This window comes from Lepidothrix coronata, unplaced genomic scaffold, assembly GCF_001604755.1.
Source record: "Lepidothrix coronata isolate B3197 unplaced genomic scaffold, Lepidothrix_coronata-1.0 Scaffold305, whole genome shotgun sequence".
Lineage (NCBI taxonomy): Eukaryota > Metazoa > Chordata > Aves > Passeriformes > Pipridae > Lepidothrix > Lepidothrix coronata.
This window is the reverse complement of record NW_016690485.1, coordinates 688150-712057: the sequence shown is the minus strand read 5'-3', so window position 1 is coordinate 712057 and position 23908 is coordinate 688150. Positions and strand designations below refer to the sequence as shown.

At 47.3% G+C, this 23908-nt stretch overlaps 1 long non-coding RNA gene across 1 annotated transcript in view; it reads left to right on the top strand.

Moving 5' to 3' along the window:
* The first annotated feature begins 6409 nt into the window (after window positions 1-6409).
* LOC108508613 overlaps window positions 6410-23908 on the top strand; it is a 32367-nt gene continuing 14868 nt past the window's right edge. The window contains exons 1-2 of the long non-coding RNA XR_001878436.1: window positions 6410-6622; window positions 21169-21229. This is a non-coding gene — a long non-coding RNA (uncharacterized LOC108508613). The remainder of the gene's footprint in view (window positions 6623-21168; window positions 21230-23908) is intronic.

Genomic DNA, 23908 nt, shown 5'->3' with positions numbered 1-23908 from the left:
GCTCTCAGCTCTCCCTGGAGCCTTCTCTTGTGCAGGTGAACCCCCCCAGCTCCCCCAGCCTGGCTCCAGAGGAGGAAATTATGAGTCTAACATGAATCTCTATTCATCTAATAATTATCTCCTATGGGTTATTAGTTTTTTAAAGAAAATAATATAAGCCTCCACAAACCAAGACTTCCCAGGCATCCTTCCCGCACTGAACTGAATACTGAGGGCTTCAGCTTTTACTTCCAGGTGTAGAAATTCCTTGCACAAACAAGGTGTCATCCATCACCCACAGAGCAATGAACAGGAGCAGCACTGGTGTGTCCAATATAAATTCAGGAATGCAGAGCTCTCCTGCCTTTCTCAGCTGGACATAGTCTGGCTTTGGCTGATCCAGACAGAGCTGGGCTGACACATCCTTGCAGAGCCAGGCTCAGCCATCTGTGCTCCTGCCTGCAAACACTGTCCCCAAAGCCATTTTCATATTTGCTCAAAAGTGTGGTCGCTGTTCCACTGAACTTGAAGTTCTGAGTCCCCCAAATCTTCGTGTTTGGGTAGCCCTGTGAAAATCATCTTGATGTGCAGCCAAGGCAGCTTCACTGCTGCTTCCCCTCAGCGCAGCGTCACTAATAACACGTCTTGTTTCAAAACGGGGTTATTACCAGACAAAAAAATCCTAAAATGAGACTGTTGCAAAATGTTCCGACCAAAATGATATGTATGTAATAAAAATCTCGTTATTTTCAAATTATTCTTCTACTCTGCAAGGGAATGAGTCAGAGCATCTGTTTTGGTGCCCCATCAGGAGGACTGGCAGTGGGTGGCTCTCACCTGCCACATTTGAATCAGGGGTGTTCTGACCCCGATGTCACCTCCTCCCAGCTGGATGGAATGAGCAATGAAATAGCAGCTTGTGTGATGGGAGCAGGAGGGATGGAAGCACCTTCAAGACAAGGAATATCATGTCAATACAGTGACCAGGGATGGGGCTGAACATTCTGCTCAGGCATTCATTAAAAAAACAGGAGAGTAAAATGAGTAAAACATCTAAGTAGGATAAAAGATGAGAAAACAAACAAAATAGGAGAGAAGCGATGAAAGGAGCTGCTTTTGGGTAGCAAACTGGCCAAAGGAGGCAGTTTGGAGTCCTGAGAAAGCAAACTACCCCATGTTCCATGATCGGACTGTTCTTACTGGATCAGGACTTGGTGTGCTGATTGTTTGTTTTAAGGCCTATCTGAGCTTGCCATCAGTTTTTCATCATAACAGACACAGCCTGTAAAGGCTGGGGTGGGTGTTGGGGCCAGTGAAGTGTATAAAGGTCACTCACTGGATGGGAACAGGGGCAGGGAAGGACCCAGCACACCTTTGGCTTGGCTGTTTGTCGCTGTCCCAGGTGTGGGACACTCCGGGACTGCAGCTCATGCCCAGGATGGGCACCAGAGCCGGGCTCTGGGAAGGTGATGCCAGGGACCGGGGTGGGATGAGCCAGAACAGGATGCTCCCCACGTGCAGATTTTAAATGTGTCCTTACTGAACTCAAGTGACATTTGGGTTGCAACTGCAGCCCAAGGAACGTCTTTCCACACCAGGTACCCCTTTTCTTTCCACAAGGAGCCAACTAGTGACTCAGTGGCTGTGCCTCAAAGAGGTTTGGGAAGGACTTGTTGGGCCTTTAGGGTCAGTTCTCAGCTGTTGGTGGCAACTGCATGAGGGTACAGCAGCTCTGGGAAGGATGACCCAGAGCCTCGGGACTTGAGCTGCTGGAAGCTCCGGTGTTCTCATGTTTCAGCCCAGACTTTTCATGGCCATCGGATACTTGTTTGCTCGTGTATGAACACCCCTGCTCTTAAGGGAGATGTGTTTACTGTTGTGTTTACTCCCTGAAGTTTCGTGGAGAACACCCATTTCCCTTCTCAGCATTCAGGTTTTCTGGCTAAACAAATTATTTCAAGATCCTTATATAGGGAAAAAAATCAGTATTACCCTGTAATTACTTTCCGGTCACATTTTGTCTCCCTCGATAAAAAGTGACCAGAGCTGCATGCATAATTCCAGAGAAGGTTGCAGCAGAGCTTCCTATAATGGCATTAACATTTCCCCTTGTCCTGGAAATATCTCAGTTGATCCATGCTTTTTGTCAGATCTGCTTCATACTGGGAGTTCACAGTCATCTGGAGATCAACAAATACACCCAGATTTTTCTCTTCTTCTGTCATTTCCAACTGATGAGCTCCCAGCTTGCAGCAGAGATTCTTGTTAGCAATTCCCAAGGGCATGACCTTGTACTTTCCACTATTAAATTTCATCCCATTTCCAGTGTGCCAGCTCTGTGCTATCCAACTCTTCCAGCAGTACAGCTATTCCTGCTGCTCGGCTGGTGCCTCCCAGCTTTGTGCCATCAGCAAATGCCATCAGCTCACTCCTACCTTTTGTTCCAAGGCCTGTCTGAAAAATATTGTGCAAGATCAAGAGCACATACAGACCTGCCTTGCTGGGCCAGGCTGTGATCACGGGGATCCAGCGCTCCAGAGGCTGGATAGGGAGAACAAGGGAACCCAGACACTTTCTGCTCACTCTTCCCTTTGAACTCCCTGTGGATCCACAGCTGGTGTATATTTGAGGTGCCTTCCCTACCTTTTCCATCTAGCTACATTTTATGGACCTGCTTTCCATTAATTTATTGAATACATTAATAAATCTATAATATATCTGTTGTCTAAAAAACACTTATCAAAGGTATAATCTTAGTTAAATGCAATTAATCTTTAGTAAAGCTATGTCACATTTTTACTTTACATTTTTACATTTATTTGTCTGGCCCCAACTGCTTTTTCCTTTATATTTTATTTTTTAAGCTTTTAATGTTGTTGAGGTCACACTAATGTGTGTCTAAATGACTGGATTGCTTTACTTCCTCCTGCTTAAAACCAGCCAGTGCTTCAGGAGTTCCTCTGTAATTCATTACCACCCTCCAGCTGACAAATTAAAAACTGTACTGGATGAGTGAGGATACATTCCAGGTCCGTCAGGACTCTGGCTTTGGGAACACCTCATTCCCTGCGCTGCCAGGTTCTTACAGGCCTTGCTCTCCCTTTGGGTCCAGTAATTCCCATTTCCATAAAATAATCCTCATTAGCTATCATCCTTTGTCCTGATCATCATGGGAAATATGGGCAAAAGTCATTTAACATATTAAAAAATACACTGGAACACAAGTAATGGAGAGGTTCAGGACACAGGACATGGAATGTCTCCATGCAATGTGTGTGACCGTATTGGTAAAGATGGAGCATATAAATAAGCAGCTGGAAGTGCCCAGCTTCTCCTGTCACAGGGATGGCACTGCAGGAGTTCCCCCTCCTTGAAAACCAGCAGGAGCACCCAGCAGGTTCTGCTGTGCAGCAGCCCTGGGTCTCCAGGATCCAGCTCCCTGAAGTAGGTCACATCTGATCTCCCTCCAGACACTCAGAAAGGCAACATTTAACAGGGACTTCTCAAAATTCACATTTTGCTTGCTAATGCTGTCAACACACATCCTTTTCAGATTCACCTATGCTGGCTCAACATATTTTCGTTGCTTTGAGGTGTAAACAGGCCAAGAATCCTGTTTTTCCCTTCAGTTACCTGTATTTCTTCCAAAGTTCCGCTGAAGGTACATATTGACATTCAGATCACATTTGCATTCAGATGATGCCTTGTTGTTGGAAAAAAAATCCCTTCAGAGGGTCTGATTAACTTCCTTTCAAATGTTGGCTGTCCCTGGCCAAGGGAGAAGAACTAGAACACAACTCACTGCGTGGCTCATACCCGAGTGTGAAGACACGGGATCCTGTATTTTGCATTGTTCTCTCTGAACATTAGTGCTCCTTCCAGCTTAGACATGACCTAATGACAGACTGAAGTCCATCTGTTACAATGACTAGCCTTGGACTCAGAGGGAGAGTCCTGTGGATAATTTAGGAGTGCATTTTATAGCTGCTTGCAAGCATTTCATTTCAGATCAAGGCGAACATGAGGAGCAGGTGGAAATCTCTCGCAGAAGTACAACCTGACCTACATAGGGTATTGTAAATTAAAGATATGTATAAAAATAAAACATTAATGATCCGTCACAGTTGCAACAAAACCCAGATATAAATCTTGCTGCTGGAAAGGAGCTTCATTGCACAAGGCTTAGTAAAGGCTTCATTTTGGAACCGGTGACACTCTTGCCGCCTCCGACAGTGGTGCTGCTCTCCTCTCCAGCTTTCTTGTGTTTTCTGTAGCTTAACGCTCACAGACCTTTGGCTTTATCACTTGTGTCTCAGTTTCCATGTGTTGTTTGGCAGTTCTGCCTTGTGTTGGCTCTCTGTTCCCCATTACCTCATGCTTTAGGAGCTGTGGGCTGTGTAGGGTGGCTCAGACAGCGCATGTCCTGGTGGTGTGGGGCCACACATGTCCTACAGCTGAGCTGGGTGGCACCAAAGCAATGCAGGAAAACATCAGCCTGAAGACCTTGTGCACCAGACTGGCTTTTATGGCTGGATAGGGTGTTTCTCCAGGGGTTTTAGAGAATCCTAGAGAGGAGGGATGGCAGTGGATGCTGCAGGGTGTGGGTACACCTCAGATCTCAGAGCTCCTTAGCCCCCCTCAGCACCCACCTACACTATTACCTGTCTCACAGGTTGGGTGCTAAACCCTCTTCTGAGACACCTCCTGCCCCATGGCCTCACACCTCCCACCTCAGAGGGGCTCTGGGACGCTCAGTCAGTGCTGGTGTTTACAGATTCCTGCAGGGGGATAACGAGTAAGGGGTGAGTCAGCTTCACAGATTCACAGAATCACAGAACTGTTAGTGTTGGAAAGGACTTCCAGATACCACCCAGTCCAACCCGCTGCCAAGGCATGGGGACCTGGAGCAGGTGACACAGGAATGTGTCTGGGTGGGTTTGGAATGTCTGTAGAGAAGGATAATCCACAACCTCCCTGGGCAGCTCTGCCACCCTCCACGGAAAGCAGGTCTTCCCATGTTGAGGTGGAACTTCTTGTGTTTCAGTTTATGGCCATTGCTCCTCATCTTGTCACTTAGCTCCAAGGAAAAGAGTCTGGCACCATCCTCTGGACACCCCTTGGAGATATTTATATGCATTGATGAGATCCCCTCTCAGTCTTCTCTGGACTAACCAGGCCCAGCTCCTGCAGTCTCTCCTCATAAGGGGGATGCTCCAGTCCTTTAATCACCTCTGTGGCCCCTTCTGGGGGCATGGAGAGAGCTCAGACGGGAGGGGCTGTGACATTACCTGTCAGAAAAGTGTTTTCACCATTTGGAATGGGCTGCCGGGAGGTGGTGGAGTCAGCACGCCTGGAATTGTTTAAGAGGTGTTTGGATCTGGCGCTGGGTGATCTGGTTGAGGGGTTACGTTGGTGGTGCTGAGGGTGAGGGTTGGATTGGATGATCTTAAGGGTCTCCTTAGACCTTGCTGAATCTGTAGTTTCATGATGCTTTGATTCTGCAATTTCCTGATTCTATGATTCCCTAATTCTGTGATTCTATGATTCCGTAATTCCGTGATTCTATAATTCTGTGGGTCTTTGATTCTACAGTTCCGTGATTCTGCAACTCTGCGATTCCATGATTCTGTATTTCTGTGATTCCGTAATTTCCCGATTCTGTGATTCCGCAGTTGTGTGGTTCCATGATTCTACAATTCTGTCATCCCGAGATTCCATCATTCTGTGAGTCTGTGCCTCCGCCGTTCCACAATTCCCCGATTCCCGCTCGCTCAGCGGGGCCGCCCCCCCCGCTCCCTCATGGCCGAGGGCGGGAGCGGCGCGCGGGCCCCTCCCCGCGGGGGGCGGGCTGAGGCGGGAGGAGGCCGCGCGGCCGCCATGTTGTTGTGCCCGTGAGGCGGCGGCGGCGGCCCCGAGCCCGCAGCGACCCCGGCCCCGGCAGGACGCCGCGCCCCGGACGGGCGGGGGCTCCGCGCCATGCCCTGCCCCGCGGTAAGGACCCGCCGGCGTGCCCGCTGTCCCGCGGCGGGGAGGGCCGGCCCGGCGCGGGGCCTGGCGGAGCGCGGCCGCGCTGTCACTGAGGGCCGCACACGCCCCCTCGGCCGCGGGTGCGGGGCCGCCACGGCGCCCTCAGCCCCGCTCCGCTCGGCCCGGCCGGGGGCAGCGGCAGGAGGCGGCTCGGCGGCCTCCTGTGCTCGGCCGTGCCGTTCTCGGCGGGGCTCGGGCGGCGGGGCCGGGCAGCGGGCTGCCCGCTGGGCCTCGCCCGGCGCCGCCGCTCCCGTGCCCGGCCCGCGGAGGTGCCCGGGGGTGGCCGGTTCCCTTGGGGGTGCCCGGGGGTGGCCGGTTTCCCCGGAGGTGCCCGGGGGTGGCCGGTCTCCCCGGGGTGGCCGCTCCCCGCGAGCCCGCCGCGGTCGCCCCGTGCCGTTGGCAACCGCCGGCCCCTGCCCGGCTCCTCGGGCCGCCGTGTGTCAGCTCCGCTCGGCTGCCCTTGTGCGCGGGGCCGAATTCCCGTGCCTTTTGTACCTGGGGCTTGTTAAGGCTTTTTATTGACATGGTGTTGCGGCTTTAATTGCGCCTCTTCCCCCTGTTCCTCTTAACAGTCCTGTTCTTTCACTGGGATCTGAGCAGATGTTGCCCTTCCTTGGTAAGTGCTTTGCCCCCCGACATGGAGCTTAAATGTGTGCGTTGAAGTTGTTCCCGCTCTTGTTGGTTTTTTATCAGCAGATGAGACCTGGTGTTTCTTCACATCTCTGCACAGGAAATTGATTTCTTTCCTTTCCGTGCACACTTCCCTCGCTGGGGGAAGGTTGGGTGTGAGCTTGTAACTCTTGCAGGCTTCAAGTGTTATAGGCGCTTTCCTGTGTGCTTCACCTGTTTGGTTGGTTGTGTGATGTAGCCGTGTCAATGAGGCTTTCTGTTGGAAGAAAGGAGCTTCTCTAGTGAATCATGTCAGGTAGTGCTGAGTGTGGAGGTGCAGCTTGGCTTTCTGGTGAATATAAAGGCACGTTTAGATTCCTTGGTGAGTCCACTGGGAAGGGACAGAGCGTGACGGAGGGAGCTATGACAGGTTTCTTGTAGTACCTGTCATGCTCTGAGCTGTAGATAAAGAGCTGAGCTGCCTTTTGTCTGTTACTAAAGCACGTGGTATTTGAAAATGAACTTTTTTGATGGAGGTGAAGGAGTTTTTATGAAGGAGCGCTTGTGAACTGGGGGGAGGAGGCTGACATGTGATACCTGCTTTGCTTCAGCTGTTACTGATCGCTGTGGTTTGGGAGATAGAAGTGGTGCTTTCTTTCCTAGCACAGGAAATACTGAGCTGTAAGTGTTGAAACTTTGTGCAGATAAGTGAAGGCGGGGCACGAGGGTCTAGAATGCTTCAGTGACAAGTGCTTCTGTGCCTGCTTTGGGGCTTGGGGAGGGGACAAAGGGGCACAAACAGTGGTGTTGACCAAACCATGTTGTTTTTTGAGTGATTGCACTAAAAGGTGCTCTTGTCCTACTTCACTTTATAGGGGTGATATATAGAGGGCCAAGCTGAGTTCTCTTGCTGGCAGTGCTGTAGGTGCCTATCTAGGATGCTGTTAATATTCATTACATTAACTGCACTAGCAATTATTAAAATATCACTGTTAACCTGCTTAAGTAACCTGCCATGCAACCCACTAATGATACCACGGAGGTGGAGTAGGTCAGCTTGAAAAGCTGTCATTGTATTTTATTTATTTTTTACATAAAAACAGCCATCTGCAGCTGGAGGAGACAGAAATGGAGCATGCCCAGGCTTCTGAAATAGAGGATACAATATTTTATCTCAGATCTCAATCCACCTACGTGCAGCCCAGGATGGTGGAGAGAAGTATGTTGTCAGCTTTCAGGAGTAGGAGGAACAGGGCTGTGCAGTGCTTTGCTGGCAATTAACCTGGAAAAAAGGAGTAACTTAAGGAGAGGGGGATCGTTGGGCTGCTGGAGTAACGGGCAAGTCTGCTGTAGCAAGGAAGAGGAATTGTCTCCATGGAGTGACTCGGAGGAGCTGGGTTAGCAACCAGCACAGAGTTCAAGATCTCTTCACCTGCAGAGATCAAAAGGCTGTGGTGGCTGTTCCTGCCCTGATGGCTTCCTACTGGGAAGTGTAACTGGATATAAGGAGATAGGACTCTTCTACTTGGTATCGGTGGTGCCTTCCAGAGCACTTGCCTCCAAATAGTGCATTAGAGCTTATCAAATGCTGTGAACTAGAATGAGACGTCCAGATACTTCAACATGCACTTGTTTCATAGTATCTTTCGCTGGCTGAGTCAAAGTAATGTCATGTTTCCTTCAAAATAACCTTTTGGGTGCTGAAATGTCTGAGCCAGGAGGTGCAACTGTTCTGCATTTGTCTCTAGCCTGGGTTGCTGGTGGTGTAAAGAGCTGCCTGTTAGATCCCATATGGGTTTGAAACTCTGAGAAATGAGCTTCATGACTTGTGATTCCACCCCCCCTTCTAGATATCGGTGCCGTAACTTCCCAGTGCTGTCAGGAAAACTTCAGGAATGTGCCCAGTGCTCAGTTCGTGCTGCGATCCTGTGAATTAACTGGATTGTTAAAAGACAACTATTTCTTTCTACATAATGCTTCAAAATTTCAGGCTGACTGAGTGGCTTTCATGGAAGACCTCAAAGTGGAGCTGGTGGTAATTCCGGAATTTGAAATGCTGACTTTTTACTGAGAGCTCAGCTCCTGGTGCTTTAACAGCTTCTCCCTTGGACGGGGCAGGGTTGCTGTGTCCAGACTGGTGCATCGACTTGAATATGTGTCAGCTGCTTGTGGGATGGGCAGAGGTCACAAACCACAGCCTCCTTTGGTGTGAACTGTCCTTATTCGGAGTGTATTTTTCAGCAGGACAGCCAGAACTCTGCCCTTGCTTTGGGGGGAGCAGCTGAGGAGCTCTGACAGGATGGACTCGATGCCGTACAAATCTAATGGTGAACTGGAGCATGAGTAGCCCTGACCTGTTCTTCCCCTCATCTAATCAGTAGTTTCTGGTGGTGGTGTGAGGGAGGTGAACCCCAGCTGGCTGTAGTGATTCCAGGGGTAATGTTTCATCCCGTAAGGAAGCCTCGAGTTTGTCCCTGCTGCTACTCCCTGTAGCTCTGAGCAGCAGGGAAGAAATGTGCGTGATCTTGTTGCAAGCAGTGGTATCTCTCACCTTTAGTCTGTTCTGAGGTGTCAGGTTGTGCTGTTCTGAGCCAGAGGTGCTCTGCTCTCCTCCAGCCAGTGCCAATGTGCACCTGAAGTGAGGCCTGGACCTGCGAAGTGAGCTGGGGGGGAGGGCAAACAGGCAGCTTTCTAGAATGTTCACTGACGTGGGGAAGCTGCTTCTGGAGTCACTGATGTCCAGCAAAAAGCAGTGTTTGTAAAGGCTTCGCTTAAAATACGATTGCTGATTCCTAGCTTTGGTTCATCTTCTGAAACTTGGAATCTTAATGTGAAGCTGGCAAAGCAGCAGTTGGTTTGACACCTGGATGTGGCTGCAGGTTAAGCTGGTAACTGGTAGTGTGCTCTCTAGGGCTTACTGGGGGCAACTGGGTATTTCAGAGGTTTTGTTCCCCCTCATGGGTGGAACAACAGACCTTATGGGTCCTTATTAACCCTTATGGGTGTTAACGCTAAAAATTGTAATAAGGTAACCATGGAAAGATCCAGCTGGAAGTTTTTCTGGAATTTGTGTGTGAGGCAGCTAATGACATTGAAATAGTTGTCATGGAGGTGGTGGAACTCTGAGAAGGGGAGAAAAAACCCCCAGACTCTGAAAGAACTGCCTAAATAAGGGGCTCTTGCTCTTCCTTGGGGGAGTTGGATTTCAAAAAACTTGAAGCTGGATGGCCCTTGTTCAGCAATACTGCAACTAAATTGTACAAGCTGCTGTATTGAAGTATTGCCACTTCTGAAATGTGAATACTTTGAACAAGCTCCAGTGGAACTTGATTTTATTTTTCCTCTTGACTAGGAGTGCAGTGAAAAGCTGTAAAGCAGCAGTGGCTCGGGGGCAGGCTGTTGTACATCACCAGTCATGCCAGTCATGAAATGTGTCCTCAATAACACATGCTAATGGATTTTAAGCAGCATTAAACTCCTTTTTTAGAGAAATTTAACCAAAAATACTGAACTGTAAATACTTCAAAATAAAACTTTGCAGGCTGATGTTGAAAGAGGACAGAACATCAAAGAAACCAAGGCTTGGAGAAGCACCGTAGGTGACAAGTAAAGCAAGTTGTCCTTTGCCTTGCTCAGCACATCTCGCTGCTTTCAGCCTTCATTGTCATGGACTGAGTAACCTCGGTGGAAATGAAGCTGGGTTTGCTCTGCACAGCTTTCACCTGAGATGCTGATCCAGCTGATGCTTTTACTGGCTTTGGTGGCGCTGGTTGTTCCTCAGGTTGTTGTGCAGCGTGCAAACAGCGTGGCAGTGCCCAGCTTCACGTTTTCAGCTGTTGTGTATCTGGTGGAGCGTTAGAACTGGTGCTGGGCTGGGCTTAGCTTGGCAAATTGTCCTGTCGCCTATGGAATTAGCTTGAAGCGAGAAGGAAATCTGAAAGTTAGTGTTAGTCCCTGACTGCTCGGGAAGAGCTGGGCTTTAGGGAAGGCAGCCAGAACAGACCACCCCCCTGACTGGGGCGTGTTCTTTACAGGGGCAACTGTAGCAGGGAATGTCCAAATGTTTGAACTTCCCAGGCTGGACAGCAAGGGAGGCTTGGAGCTTCCAGCATGTGGCCTAGAAGGCAGTGAATATCCGTGTAGGAAAGACTTGTGCTGTTTTTCTTTGATATTTAGATGTCTTCTTCCTTGCTGTTGTGTGTGTGGGTCTCAGCTGTATGTTCTGTGCTCCCTCCATTCGAGTTTAGTCCAGTCATTCTTGCATCGTCTGCAGAGTGACATCGTCTTGGTTTGATTTCAGAACTGAAGTTGTTCTTTACTGGCACTGTCTCTAGCAGATGTGCCAGGTCTAACCTACCAGGTTTAGCCTTTCCTGGAAAAAAGAATTAAAAAGGACTTTTTTCACTATAATCTCAGCTTCCTACTTTTCAAGGTAACGATGTTGTTAAAGTAACTTACTTACCTGTATGTGCTTCTCTCATGCTTTACATTATCCCCATGGCTAAGAATTCTACCAGAACATCTCATTTATGGTTCTTCTTACCCAATTTTAAGAAAGATTTTCATCAGGGAAAACCAGTGAAAATGGTTTGAATCTTTCTTTAACTGAGATTTCTGAAAGCAAAGTAGCATGAAATAGATCTCTAGGGTGCCTGTCTGTGTGATGAAGTCTTTTGTGTATACAAGTCTAATAGTCTCTAAGTATTTTGGATTGTTCTGGTACTCTGAAGGTTTAGTTTTTAGAACATATAGGCAGTATGGGGGGAAGTAATGCACTTGAGGTTGAATTTGTGGAGGAAGGCTGCTGCATTGCCATAATTAAGTCTTTGTAGTTTTTCTTTCCAATACCAGAGATTTGTGCACTGGTATAGACATTATTTATAGAAACACTGTTAGAACAGTTTTGTGTTGCCCTTTTGTGGGCCTCATTTGCTTCTCCAACTTTGGAACTGGAAACTAGGGCTATAATCAAAGCATTAATTCTGTGGTGTTACCTGGGAGGACGGAGCTTCAGGAAGAAATAAAAATAGTTTCTCTTTCCCTGTGCCTTTAAAAGAAGGTTTTGACTCTTCTATCAACCAGGAAAGGGCAGACTCGTGACAGAATGAGACTTGTTTTCTCCAGTGCTGCTTTCTCCACTTGTGGAAGTGCCTGGGGGAAACTGCTCCCCGGCACCTGAGAGGGGAGAGGCCAGGAATCCTGTCTGTGTGGGTTGACATCGAGTCTGTGAAGACAAGATGCACGGGGTTGGCTCCTGAGTGCCCTTGGAGAGCCGAGCAAAGGCAGGGCTCGCTGCAGGGCCTCTCCCAGCTCACCCTGAGAGCAGCCTTTCATGGAGGGCTCCTGTGCATCATACGACTCCCAGGCCCTGGGAGTGTGACTCCTCAGTTCCACTGAGGGTTCTCCTTGACTGTTCTGGGCAAGTAGGATTCTTATTTTTGGGGGTTTCCCTATAGCTGGTGGCAAGATTTCAGAAAACAGATGGAAAACCAGATCTTCCCTCGAGTCTTGCTGTCATGTGGAGTTTAGCACAGCATAGGTCAAGGCTAGACTGCTAGAATATTGATTTTGGTTATTTAGTTGCTGGAAGTTGTAGTTGAAAGCAAGGCTGAGGTAAAGAAGTAGTGAGCATACAGAGGTTAAGAACCATTTGTTTGAACTGCTGTACTAGTGGAACTGCTTATGACTGTGGAGTCTTAATACCTTCAACATCTTACAGTAGGTGTTAGATGGGTGAGGTAACTTTCAGTACTTTTGAAGTGAAACCTCAGTTTTGTACAGGAGCCATCAGAGTGATCCAGTCTAGCAGCTGATCCAGTGTCAAACTCTGTCCTGTCGCTCTTACGCTATCACCGTGTCTTTTCAAAATGAGTTAAAGTCCAAAGCTGCTCATGGAAGTGGCTGCCTCTAGGTCTGGAATTGGTGGAAGGTTTCCTTGGAATTTCTGGGTTTGGAACTGGTGGAGGGCATTTCCATGGAATATCCTACCTGCTAGTTAGGAGGGACCCAGCAGCCTGACTCTGCCTGTTCTCCCTGCAAGCAGATGAGGACAGGGAGCGAGCTGGGGCTGTGATCCCATCTCTTGTAGCCGTAATTGGCCTTAATGTGTACCTGGGAAAGCTCTGGTTATTCCCTGCTATCTGCCAGAGTGTAATTGCTGTCGTTGAAACTTAAAGCAGAGGGAAATGAGACGCTGGGAGCTGTGCTGGTTGTGGTGGTGCTGTTTGCTGCACCCTCCGTGGGCTGTTTGCTTTGAGACCTTTTCAGACCTGGTGCTGCGTTTGCTGCAGCTGGAAACTGTTCTCAGTTTTCTCGCCTCCAGCCTTTGGTGTCTCTCTAACTAAAACTGCTCTTATCAAAGCTGACTTTTACTGTTCTGTGGGTCCCTCAGTTCAGGCTTTTCAAATACTTGTCTGTCTCCTGGCAAAGAACAGAAGAGACAAAATGAGAGGCAGTGAGAAGAAAACTCACCTACCGTATCACAGAGCAGCTTTGCTTGAAAAGTGATGTGAGGACATCTCTCTCCACTGTGCTGCCTGGTTGCTGTGGTCTGACCAGAGCAAAAACACTCTAGTTGTTTTGACCTCATAGCTTTGATTTCATTGTATTTGAATTTTCTTAATTTCCTTTTTGTTTCCAGTTCTGAGGACAAATAGTCAGTGTAATGTAGGCACTATTGAACTTTTGATCTATGAAACCTGGCTAAAATGTCTAAGCAGATTGCATTTCTAGGTTTTTTGATTATTTTCCTTGAATAAATGGAAGCTGAAAGCAAGTGAAGTGTACTTAATGTAAACTCACAAGTTTACTGCCTCTGCCTGCAGACCTTTCCTTTCCATCTAAACACTGTGCATGGGTTTTTTTAAGAGTGGATAAGCTTTTCATCAAATTAATGACTAATCCTTATCAAATAAGTGTTCATCTTTACAATTAGGGAACAGGAATGCTTAATTGTGTGCTGATTGGTGAACATACTAGCCATGAGTACATTTGAGAATTCAGATTCTTAATTTTCTCTCACTGCTGGTAGCAGGAATTTGCTGTGAACAGGGCATTATATTCTGGTTGGATACCCATTATGATTAAATTATCATCTTTGTCTATGTTCAGTGAACCTTTCTTTGAGTAACTTCCAAAAGAATGCACCTTTTTGCACTTTGGGAAAATCTGAACTCTCTGAGGAAGAAAGAGGAAGATGGAAGAAGGGTAAATATTTTGAGGTCTGCTCAGCTTTCCTTGTAGGTTTGGCTAATGGATTATGGTCAAGGCATGGTTGTGTTCTAATGCAGAATACAATAGCTTGCTTGTTTTCTTTTACTTTGGGCTGGAATCTCTTAATCCCTTCAGACTCAAGCATGAGTATCACATGATTTGGAGGTGTTTGGTTAGTGTACTTCCCTGCTGCAGAGCATCCCTGTACGTAACAGAGGAGTAAATTGGGACTGCAGGGAGGAGCCACATGGAAATTTTCAGTTTTGGAGATCCAAGTGTTGAATATTTAGTGCTGGCAAAACCATGTGGTCAGTTGAGCTGGAAGGAAGGGAGGAGCCCAGATACCTGCTCTAAAACTCCAAGTTCATTATGAAAAGGACTGCAACTTCAACATACTGACACTGCACCTGTGTGTCCAATACACCTGCAGTGCTCAGACCATGTACTAGGGGATTTGTAGGGAAACTTCCTTGCAGGAAAACTGGTGGTACAGCTAATTGAGGGTCCCTCTTTCACCATCTGTGACCACATGGGACATCAGTGGGGTTATAGCTGTATAAGTAATGCTCATAAACCCTTATTAAAGTGAAAGAATAATAAGTATTCATTAACAGTGAATTTCTAAAAGTAGTAACTCCTTGTATAGTTGCATCATGGTACCACCGTGCCTGGTTACTGTTGTGTTGCTTTTCCCCCTTTCAGTTCTGCAGGCTTTAGGAGCTGGAACCAAAATGCCTTCCACATGTCAAACTGGAATTTTGGCTTATAATGACAGGATGAGTGCTGGCACTTGATGAGGGTGGCTGCTAACCACGGACCTGGGGACAGCACTGGGCAAGGGGGGTGCTAAAATAGAACAGGATTCCCTGCAGTGCCAAAATATGGCAATGAAGAGGATGGTGAGAAGACTCCAGGGAGTTACAAGATGCTGGTCTTGAGTCTTGGTGCTGCTTTTGCAGAATTTGGTCCCTTAAGCTCAAGGTCAGTGTTGCTTTCTGGGAGCTGCTGCCTGCCCAGGTGTCTCACCTGCAGAGCCACAGAGGTGACTGGGGCGCTGCAGTCGTGGTGGCTCTGTACTTAGCTCGTTACTCCAGGCAAATTATCTTTTCCTTCTCAAGTGTTGACTGGCAGGTTGGTTGGAGAGCTGTCTGGCTTTCCATGGCCGGGGCATTCCAGCTCCTCTGCAGCGTTTGCATTGCACAGGCGCTTCTTCCTGGGAGCTCTGGGAAGGCTGGGGATCACCGAGCAGCAGGAGGGGCTGAGGATGGGAGCTCTGTAGTAATTCAAGGAGGTGTTGGGTCAAGGTTGGACTTGATGATCTCAGAAGTCTTTTCCAACCTAGTTGATTCTGTGAATTCATTGAAGGGAAAACAAGCAGTACCAAGCCGACTGTTGTAATCAACTCAGAGCAGGAAGCAATCTTGAAACCGGCTTGATACTCTGCTCGCCTGTGGAGCGTGGTCGGGTCCATCCCTGCCACTGCTGACACCTCAGCTGGGTGGGTGTGCTGGTCACCTGGAGGAGTCAGCCTGGGCAGCTGGGGACAAAGGGGTTCGCCTGACTTGACCAGTATAAGATGGTTATACCGAAGACAATAAGAGCTATTTCTTGCTTTCCTTTTGAAGCCTAGTTCTTGGCTGAGCTGTTTGTGTCAGGCCCCAGTTGAGGAGCTCCCCTGCTCTGAGGGTCACACCCAGAGCACAGCCCTATTACAGTTAATGGGGCTGTTGCCTCATGCCCGAGCCCGCCGTGTCCCATTCAGCTCTCAGGTATGAAGACTTTTCCTCTTGCATAAGACAACTTGATTTGCTGGGCTCGGGCAGGAAACAGTTGGCAGCTCCCTGAGGAGTGAGTTCCGTGCTGCTGTGCCCTGTAGCTTATTTTTCTAAACATTAGTATTTCGAGTTATTGTCCAGCTTTTTAAACTGTACAACTGCCCCAGGCTGGACCACGGCTCTCACAAAGACAGGGATTACCTGCTGCCCATGCTGGATGCAGAGATCCTTCCCTGCTTCCAGCAGACTTCATGCTCCTGGACCCAAATTGTTTGGTATTCAGAGTAGAGACACGGCAGGGCTAAGCCTCATGGACTTGAACATATTTCAAGAGCCTCAAAATTGCAACATGGCTCAATATGCCTTTTCTCTTTTGAATTTCTAAGTATTTCTAAGTACTGTATTTATTTTTTCTGGTTCTTCCAACAAAATTCAGTTTTCAGTCTCATCATAAATCCTTTCTACCACGTGTCAATCCCAGCAGACCAAGTCATGTACTAGTTAAGAAATGATTTTTCTGTAAATACGTTACAGGTCTAGTAACATTTGTTATTGAGCTGAAGTGACTTCACTTACCAAAAGCAAGGAGTGCTAAGTTAAAACAAGCCAAAGAAGCTGGTCTGGAGTGACTCGTGTCATGAAAAGGACGAGAAAGGACTGAAGGTTTTTGTGCAATATTTACCATATTAGAAGTAAGCAGGTGGGCTGGGGAGAATCTAGTTAAGCTTACAGTTTAGTGCCAAAACACCCTCAAAACCTAATTTATGTGCTTCAACTCCCCAGTTTTTATGCTGCCTCTTGCCAAGACAATTAAAGAATTCCTAGAGCTAGTCTGAATTTCCAGGCTGGGTTTGGAATATGATACCCACTTCTGTAGGTGCAGAGAACACTCCAGCCTGTTCAGGTAGGTTGGTGAGTCTTGGTGGTTTTATTGCTGGTTTATTTGATTTTTCAGGAGTCTGGAGATGTTGCTCTGAAGCACATTTGTGGTGCAGTTGCAGGTGTAGCCAGCTGGGTTTTTGCTGCTTGCAAAAGGTCAGCTTTTAAGCTTCCCTGAATTGATGAACAGTAAACTTGAGGCTGGTGTTGCAGCACCTGTTTTCTAGAGTTTCAAGCCTCCTGTTGGACTCTGGAAAACTTAGGGGGAAAAATTTAGGTCCCTGTGTGGTGTTGATATTCTTAAGATCTGCTTAACTATTTGTAACTAATTAAAATGCAAGAGGTGAAGGAATACCCTCGGGCCAGTTCAGAGAGGGCTTGTGCAGCTGAGTGAAGATCAGCTGTGGTAGGAGAACTCAGTGCATCCGTCACGTCTGCAGAGAAAACCCAACCAGCACCTTATTGCAGCAGCACTTGGGTTGTGTCACTGTGCTCTCCCCTGGGTCACCTCATGGTGAGTGTTGGTGAAAGACTTGACTTAGCAGAGTTTGGACATGTTGAAACAAATTTGATGGCTTGAAACTTGTCTGAAGAATCTGCTGCTTGTCAGGTGACTCCCGAGGAGCTGCTCCACCTGTGACCCCTCAAAACATCATGACTTGGTTACTTTGATTATTTTTTAATAACATTTTAACTCAGAGGTTAAATGACACATTGGCAGCTTATTGCATGTCAGAATGTGAAAGAGAAAGTGTGAACCTTTCTGTGGAGCTGGGAATCCATAGATCAAGCTGGGTGAGTGACAGCTCAGCCTCTACATGGAATTCAGAGCGTCTTTGCCATGTTATAAAAAGCTTGCTGCCTGGTGCTGATCTGTTCCTCCAACACTGAGCTTTTTGTAACCTTTAAACTCCAAGTTTAGGGTAGGAATTTATCCAGTTAAAACCTGCATTTGTTTGAAGAGTTAACTCCTGCCTGGTCACCTCTGCCCCACATCTCTAGATCTCAGTTATTTGAATACCAAGGTGTGTGTCACTCACTGGGTAGGGAGGTTTTTCCTTTAGCAGAAAGAAGTAAATGTGACCTGTAGAGAGCAAGCAGCTGTGCCTGTCTTGCTACACCTTTCTCATTCTTCAACTTTGCTTATTTACAGTGTGGAACTGTTAAATTAGGATTTAGAGTTGGTCTGCAGGTGAGTTTTTGCCTGTGAAATTCTGGAAATACTTCTGAGATTAGGGCCTTAATTTCAACCTTATCTTGAAGTGATGTGTTTTACGTTGTCTCTGATGTCAGTTTTACAGGCTTTCTTTTGGGGAGGAATGGGGAAAAGTCCTTACTAATGTCTCATCTAAAGTAGGCTGGGTGAATAACATATGCTGGAATATTTTAAAAATGAAGTGCTGGATGAAGTAGGTTGGATGGAAGGGTTTGAAGGCTTCAATTCTGAAGTAAGGAATAAGTCTTCTGGTTTGTCTGCTTAGGCTTGTCCTACTTTGAAGCCTCACTGAATTTTCAAATGGAGAAGTAGCAGATTTGTTTGGTGTTGAACAGCAGGCTTGAATTATATCCTTTTTTAGTATTTTGAGATTGCTTGGTGTAAACCTTTCACAGAAATGCTGCTCTTACTGAGCTGGTGAGTTAAGTTCATCACAACTCAAATGTTGTTCTTTCTCTTCCTTCCAGTCCTTTAACTCCTTGTCACAAGTGACAATGTTCCTTGCAGGCAGATTTGAGGTAGAAATCCTCACCTTTAGCTCTGTTAGTGTTGTGTCAGCCTTTGCATCCTCCAGGGTTAAGGTGCAGTCTTAGTGCTGTTTTCAGAATGATGCTCTGGAGGGGATTTTTAACCCTTCTAGACCAGGGTTGCTGCAAGTAAAGCATTTAGCACGTGTTTCTGCTGGGCTTTGTTGTGTTTCTGCAGGTAAACGGTCCCTGTGCTGAGGTTGCTGGCTTACCTTCACTGGACAGAGGATGCAGCCTGGGAAGGGTGCAGAGCAGCAGGGCTGCTCCGTGGATCCTGGGGCTCCATCGCTTATGGCACTGGGATCTTGGGCTGCCCTGCTGGCACAGGCAACCCTAAATGCTGAAAGGGTATCAACCACTGCCAACTTCAGCTTAGCCCTCAGAAATGCAGCTCCTGAAGCTGTTCTGTATCGGTGGTGTTGCTTGAGATTTATGTAGGAAGTGGGAGCAGATGCTTTCCTTTTTCTCAGAGCTTTTATTAGTTGTTAACTGAAACAGTTGGATTGTTGGGGTTTGTTTAGTATTTGTGGTAAGATTTGATACGTTGCTTGATAAATGCTCCTGTGTTTTCCACAGATAATATGTACTTATTCCTTGTGGGTTATGGAGTAGTGGGCTTTTGGATCTGTGGACGTTAAGGTGGTTGTGTTTGTAATCCAGCAGAGAGGACTAATGCACTGAAACTTCAGACTGGAGAGTTACTCAGTAACACTGTTTTTGTCACTGAGCCACTAAAAAATAATGCTGAGAACTTAGCAGGACTAAATGGATGTTGTACGAAACACAAATGTATCTGTTTCAGAGCCTCCCCTGGAGGTAATAAAGCCTTCAGTGGTAACTGTGCTCAGGCAGAGATTCCTCTGGCTCTAACAAGACTGAATGTTGTTATTAATGGTCTTTGCCTACACAACTAGGACCTGTAGCTGTTATTTGTGAGGTTATTTCCTGTGAGCAGAGTGATTCCCTGTCAGTTTACCCGAATGCTCAAAGGCAGGATTCACTCCCAAGGTCTCCCGAGGAGGGCAGAGCATGTGCAGGGCTGTGTGTGCCCGGGTGAGTTCCTGCAGAGCCCTGGCAGGTCCCTTCCCTGGGATCACGTATCCGTCTGGGAGGGAGAAGCCGCTCTGCCAGCACACTTAATCTATTTTTGATTCGTCAGGATCTCCAAGACAGAAACAAAAAGCACTTTGTGCTGGCTGGACTCGAGGACTGACACTCGAATGGCTCTTTCCATTGTCTATTCAGTGGCTTGTGAGTGCTCCTGCAGTGGAGCACATTGTTGTGGAGCAGCCACTTCACTGCCGGGGCTGCCAGGCTTTGGGAGCTCTCAGAGCAGCAGCTTCACAGCAGGCACTTGTTTGAGTGGTTCCAAGGTCAGCCTTGGCAGTGGAACTCACTGAAGCTTCCGGGGCAACTGGTGGCCCTTCAGTGGAGGAGGTCAGTGCCAGGCTGGCTCACCGCTGCCTTCCTCCCCTCCTGGCTGCTGTGGCTCCTTTCCCAGTGAGAGAAGGGTATCACTGGAGGTACCTTTGGATCAGAAGCTCCACAGAATCTCTGGAGCTTTGGTGGACTCTCCAGGGAATCATTCATAATTATTTATGCTTTATTGCTGAGAGGATCTGACAGAATATTCTGGACATACTGCAATCCAAGTTCTAGTTATTTTGTTATAATAAACCTTTTTTCACTGCTAAGCCCAAGTATCCAAATACAGGAAAAAGATGGAATCTTTACCTTGTATAATTTTCCTGAGGCTGTTTTCTGAATGGTTTTTAATTTCTTATACACAGAGCTGTTCGAGAATTTCCCTGATACTTGCAGGTGATCATGAAGTCTTTGGTTTATCTTGAAGTAGTTCAGCTTGGTTTCCTACTGTTAATTCCATGCTCTTTAGGTTTCTGTTTGCATTTACCTCTGTTAAGCAATAATAATTAACTCAAAGCATTGAACTGATGGAGTTATTGTGTTGGGAGAACAAACCAATAACCATAATGCAATAAGCATTACTGCAGCTTCCTGGTAATGAAAATTCCAGTAGTGGAGGACTTGATTTAATTTTTAAGCTTTGAGAGAATAGTGGTGGTGATAAAATGACTTTATAACTGAGTCTCACTTAGGCAGCTCCTTAATGCTAGGAAAAATCTTGGGGTGTGAGGAAGAATCATGGTTGGAAGAATCATACAGCTGTTGAGGATAAAAGCTGTTTATGTTAACAGAGGGAATGTCTGAGGTCTTGCTGTTCACATTTGAACCCCATCCTGCAGTGTGCAGCTATGTTTTTAAGTTACTCTTGCTTCCCCAGACAGTCTGGATGACATTGTTTACTTCCTTCTAGTGAGTCTGTCTGGATGTATTTAAGCTGGAAACTGCAGAGTTAAGGGCAGTTGGATATTCCTGTCCTCCCACCAGACCACACAGTTGAATTAAGAATCTATCTGTCTCCTGAAGTGGGTGTTCAAAATAGGTAAGAACTGCTCACTAAGGGATAGAATGTAGGACTTTTAAAAAGGGAAAATATCAGGCACAGAATCTGGCTTTTGATGAGGAGGATCTTCCTTAAGGTCTCTGGGGCAGTTTTTGTGTACAGCTGGCATGGCCGTGGCACTGAGGGTGCTTCCAGGAGAGATGGATCTCTCTTGGTTGCCGATGGCTTTGGCAGTTTTCTTGGCATGAAAGGCTGACTAATGAGCACAGCTGGAGCAGGAGTGCAGCTCCAGCCTCTGCAGGGCCCACGGGACAGCTCTGAGGAGCCTGGATGTGTTGTGTAAGGACAGCTCTGACTCGGTGGCAGTGCAAGCACGTGGTTGAACTTAAGCAGTATCACTGCACAAGTCAGAATGAGGGCTCACAGCCTCACCAGTTTGATCCCATTACCCTCTTAAGTGACATCACACCTCCAAAGCTTGTTTCTTACCTCACTCTGTGTTGTTGTGCTTACTTTTAGGCACTGATTTCCAGCTGTGCAGGCTGAAGCACTGCTGTATGCTCTGCAGATCAGCTCATGGGTGAGTGGGCACTGACTCAGACATTCCTGCACACGGACGCTCTTCACGTGCAGGGAGATCCTGTTCTGTACCAGTTCAGAAGCTTCTGGTATAACAAACTTGCTCCAAAGCCAACTTCTCCTGGTTTATCTTACTGAATTTTGTGTCCGTTTTACAGATACTGGCATGTATGTTAATGGGTATTGTATCTTCAATACTGGTGTTTTGAGCGATGGTTGTAGAATTGGAGATGAATGCTTATGGGACAGCAGTGGGTTTGGAGGCTGGGATGCCTTAATGGCATTATTGAAGTGAGCTGAAGAGTTGACAGAGCCATTCTAAATATACTGCAGCATTGCAGTCGTGGCAGTGACTGTGATGCCAGGCCTGGACTATGAATACAACTTACATGTGCACACTCATGTGAGAATGACAGAACAGCACGTGCTGGGCTTGCAGATAGTGTTTCTTTCAGCATGATAAGGACTGTGGCACAATTACCCTTTGCTTTTGACGTGTCACACAGCCCCAGTGCTGTGTGGCTGTCCAGGAGAGAGTGCAGGCTGCAGGGTGTGGGAAAATCACTCCTTAGAAAGAGAACACACCTCAGTTTGTGTTGAGTATGACATTGAATATGACATGTCAGGGAGATGGACTTATCATGCAGATGGAAAACTAGAACCATCTCCCAGCTTTGGTCTCCCAGGCTATCCGGTTTTTCCTCTTGCTTAGGTTTTTAGGTTGCTTGTGTACTAGTTTATTCCTCACCAGTCAGGTAGTTAGAGGGGAACACCTGGTAAGTAATACCTGCAGGCTCTGTAATGGATTGGGGTGAGCTGTTCAAATGTCTGCTGCTTTCTTGCTCCCAACTGCACAATGTGAAGGAAGTTTAGGGTGTTTTGGACAGGAAGGGACACGTGCCCTAAGAGCCAAACTATCTGAAGGGCACTGCCCAGCATAGCTGTCCTGATAGCAGAGAGGATGGTTGGGAAATCAGTGAAACACCAGCTCTGAACACCTCCTTAAGCCACCTGGTCTCCTTGGCAGAATTAGTTCTTTAAACATACAAACTCTTCAGGCAATCTGAAGCTGGTTGTTATTGCAGGCAAATGTCCTGATGACCTGAAGGAGGACTTGTTCTTTCTTGGAGTTGTCCTGTACTGGCAGGAGATGGGTGTTTTTCCTGTGAACATCTTCTGCCATAAGGCATCAGGTTCTCGAGTGAGAAGCCTTAGTTTAAGTGGAAGTGAAGTGGCCTTGAATGCCAGAAAATGGGATTGCCAATGACTGATGAAGGATCTGTACCTTGCTTCAGACTTGCCTTCAAGTGTCCTGGGTTTCTGATGGAGTTTAATAGACAGCTTGACTTAGTACCAGAGACAAGTGGTAACTTGGAAGTGGGGTTGACACTGTAAAGGTGGATGTAAGGCAAGAGGGAAAATGTGAAGAGCTGACATGCTCCCACTGCCTTGATTTCCATACCTCTGCAAGGCCTGGACATTAGAAGTGTGCTGCTAAAAACCTCTCCCTTGTGTGGAAGCAGAATGACAGGCTCCAGTTGCTCCCTCCTGCTGCTTTAATTCCTCCTAAGGCTGCTGAGGAGCAGCTTTGCTGCACGTTCTGGCAGTGCAGCCTTTCTCTGGGAACACCACTGCTGTAGCAGTTGAGTGAGCACTGGAAGGCTCAGTAAGTACCACTGGCTGGTTCTCAAGTCTGACATCATATCCAAGAATTAGATGGCTCCCTCTCACCGTGGGGATAATGAAATAATTCCTACTGTGTTATTCATTAACTCACATTTCATTCAGTGGCTCCTAAGAGGATAACGAGTACATTAGAGGTGAACTTGTATAAGGCTTCTGACATCCTTTTGATAAGTTAAATAAGAGTTAAAGCTATGGCAGACAAAGCATGGCAGGGGGGCCTCACTGAGGGGCAGGTGGCCTGTGCTGTATTACACACACTGACTTAAAAACTAATTTAATGGCTTTTCTTCAATGGTTTAGAAAAATAGCCTGCTTCTAAAGGTGCTGGAGAAATAACTAGTGCCCAGAGCCAGCTGAAGGTCATCCTCAGTGTGGAGCCTGCTCCTGACTGAAGGGCTGTGTTCAGGTGGTGTCCAGCCCAGCACAGCAGGGAACCCAACAAATAAATGAAGGATCTGCAACAATAAAAGGGAGGGAAAAGCAGCCTGGTGAAGGAAGGACAGCTGCTCCTGATCCATATAAAACTTTTGGTACAAGAGCCTGTTGAGCCTTGCTGGGTTTCCAGTTTGAGTGTTAATGTAGCTTGAGCTTGTGTAAAATTTGAATCTCCCTCAAGTGTCGGGGACTCTTTCCCCTCAGCTTAAGTGCCATGTGCTGCTCCTCAAGGGAGCTCCAAAGAGGGGAGGGATTGCATCAGTTGGTGAGGGATTTTTCACTGACATGATGTTCAGGACCAATAAAACTGGACAACTCTACCTCTGACTTTAGGGCTTTTTAAAGGAGGGAATTGTATCAGGAAGAGTGTGGCAGCAGGAGCAGGGCAGTGACTCTGCCCCTGTACTCAGCGCTGGTGAGGCCACCCCTGGAGTGCTGTGTCCAGCTCTGGGCCCTCAGGAAGGTCATGGAGGGGCTGGAGCAGGTCCAGAGAAGAGCAACAAGGCTGGGGAAGGGACTGGAGCACAAGTGCTGTGAGGAGAGGCTGAGGGAGCTGGGG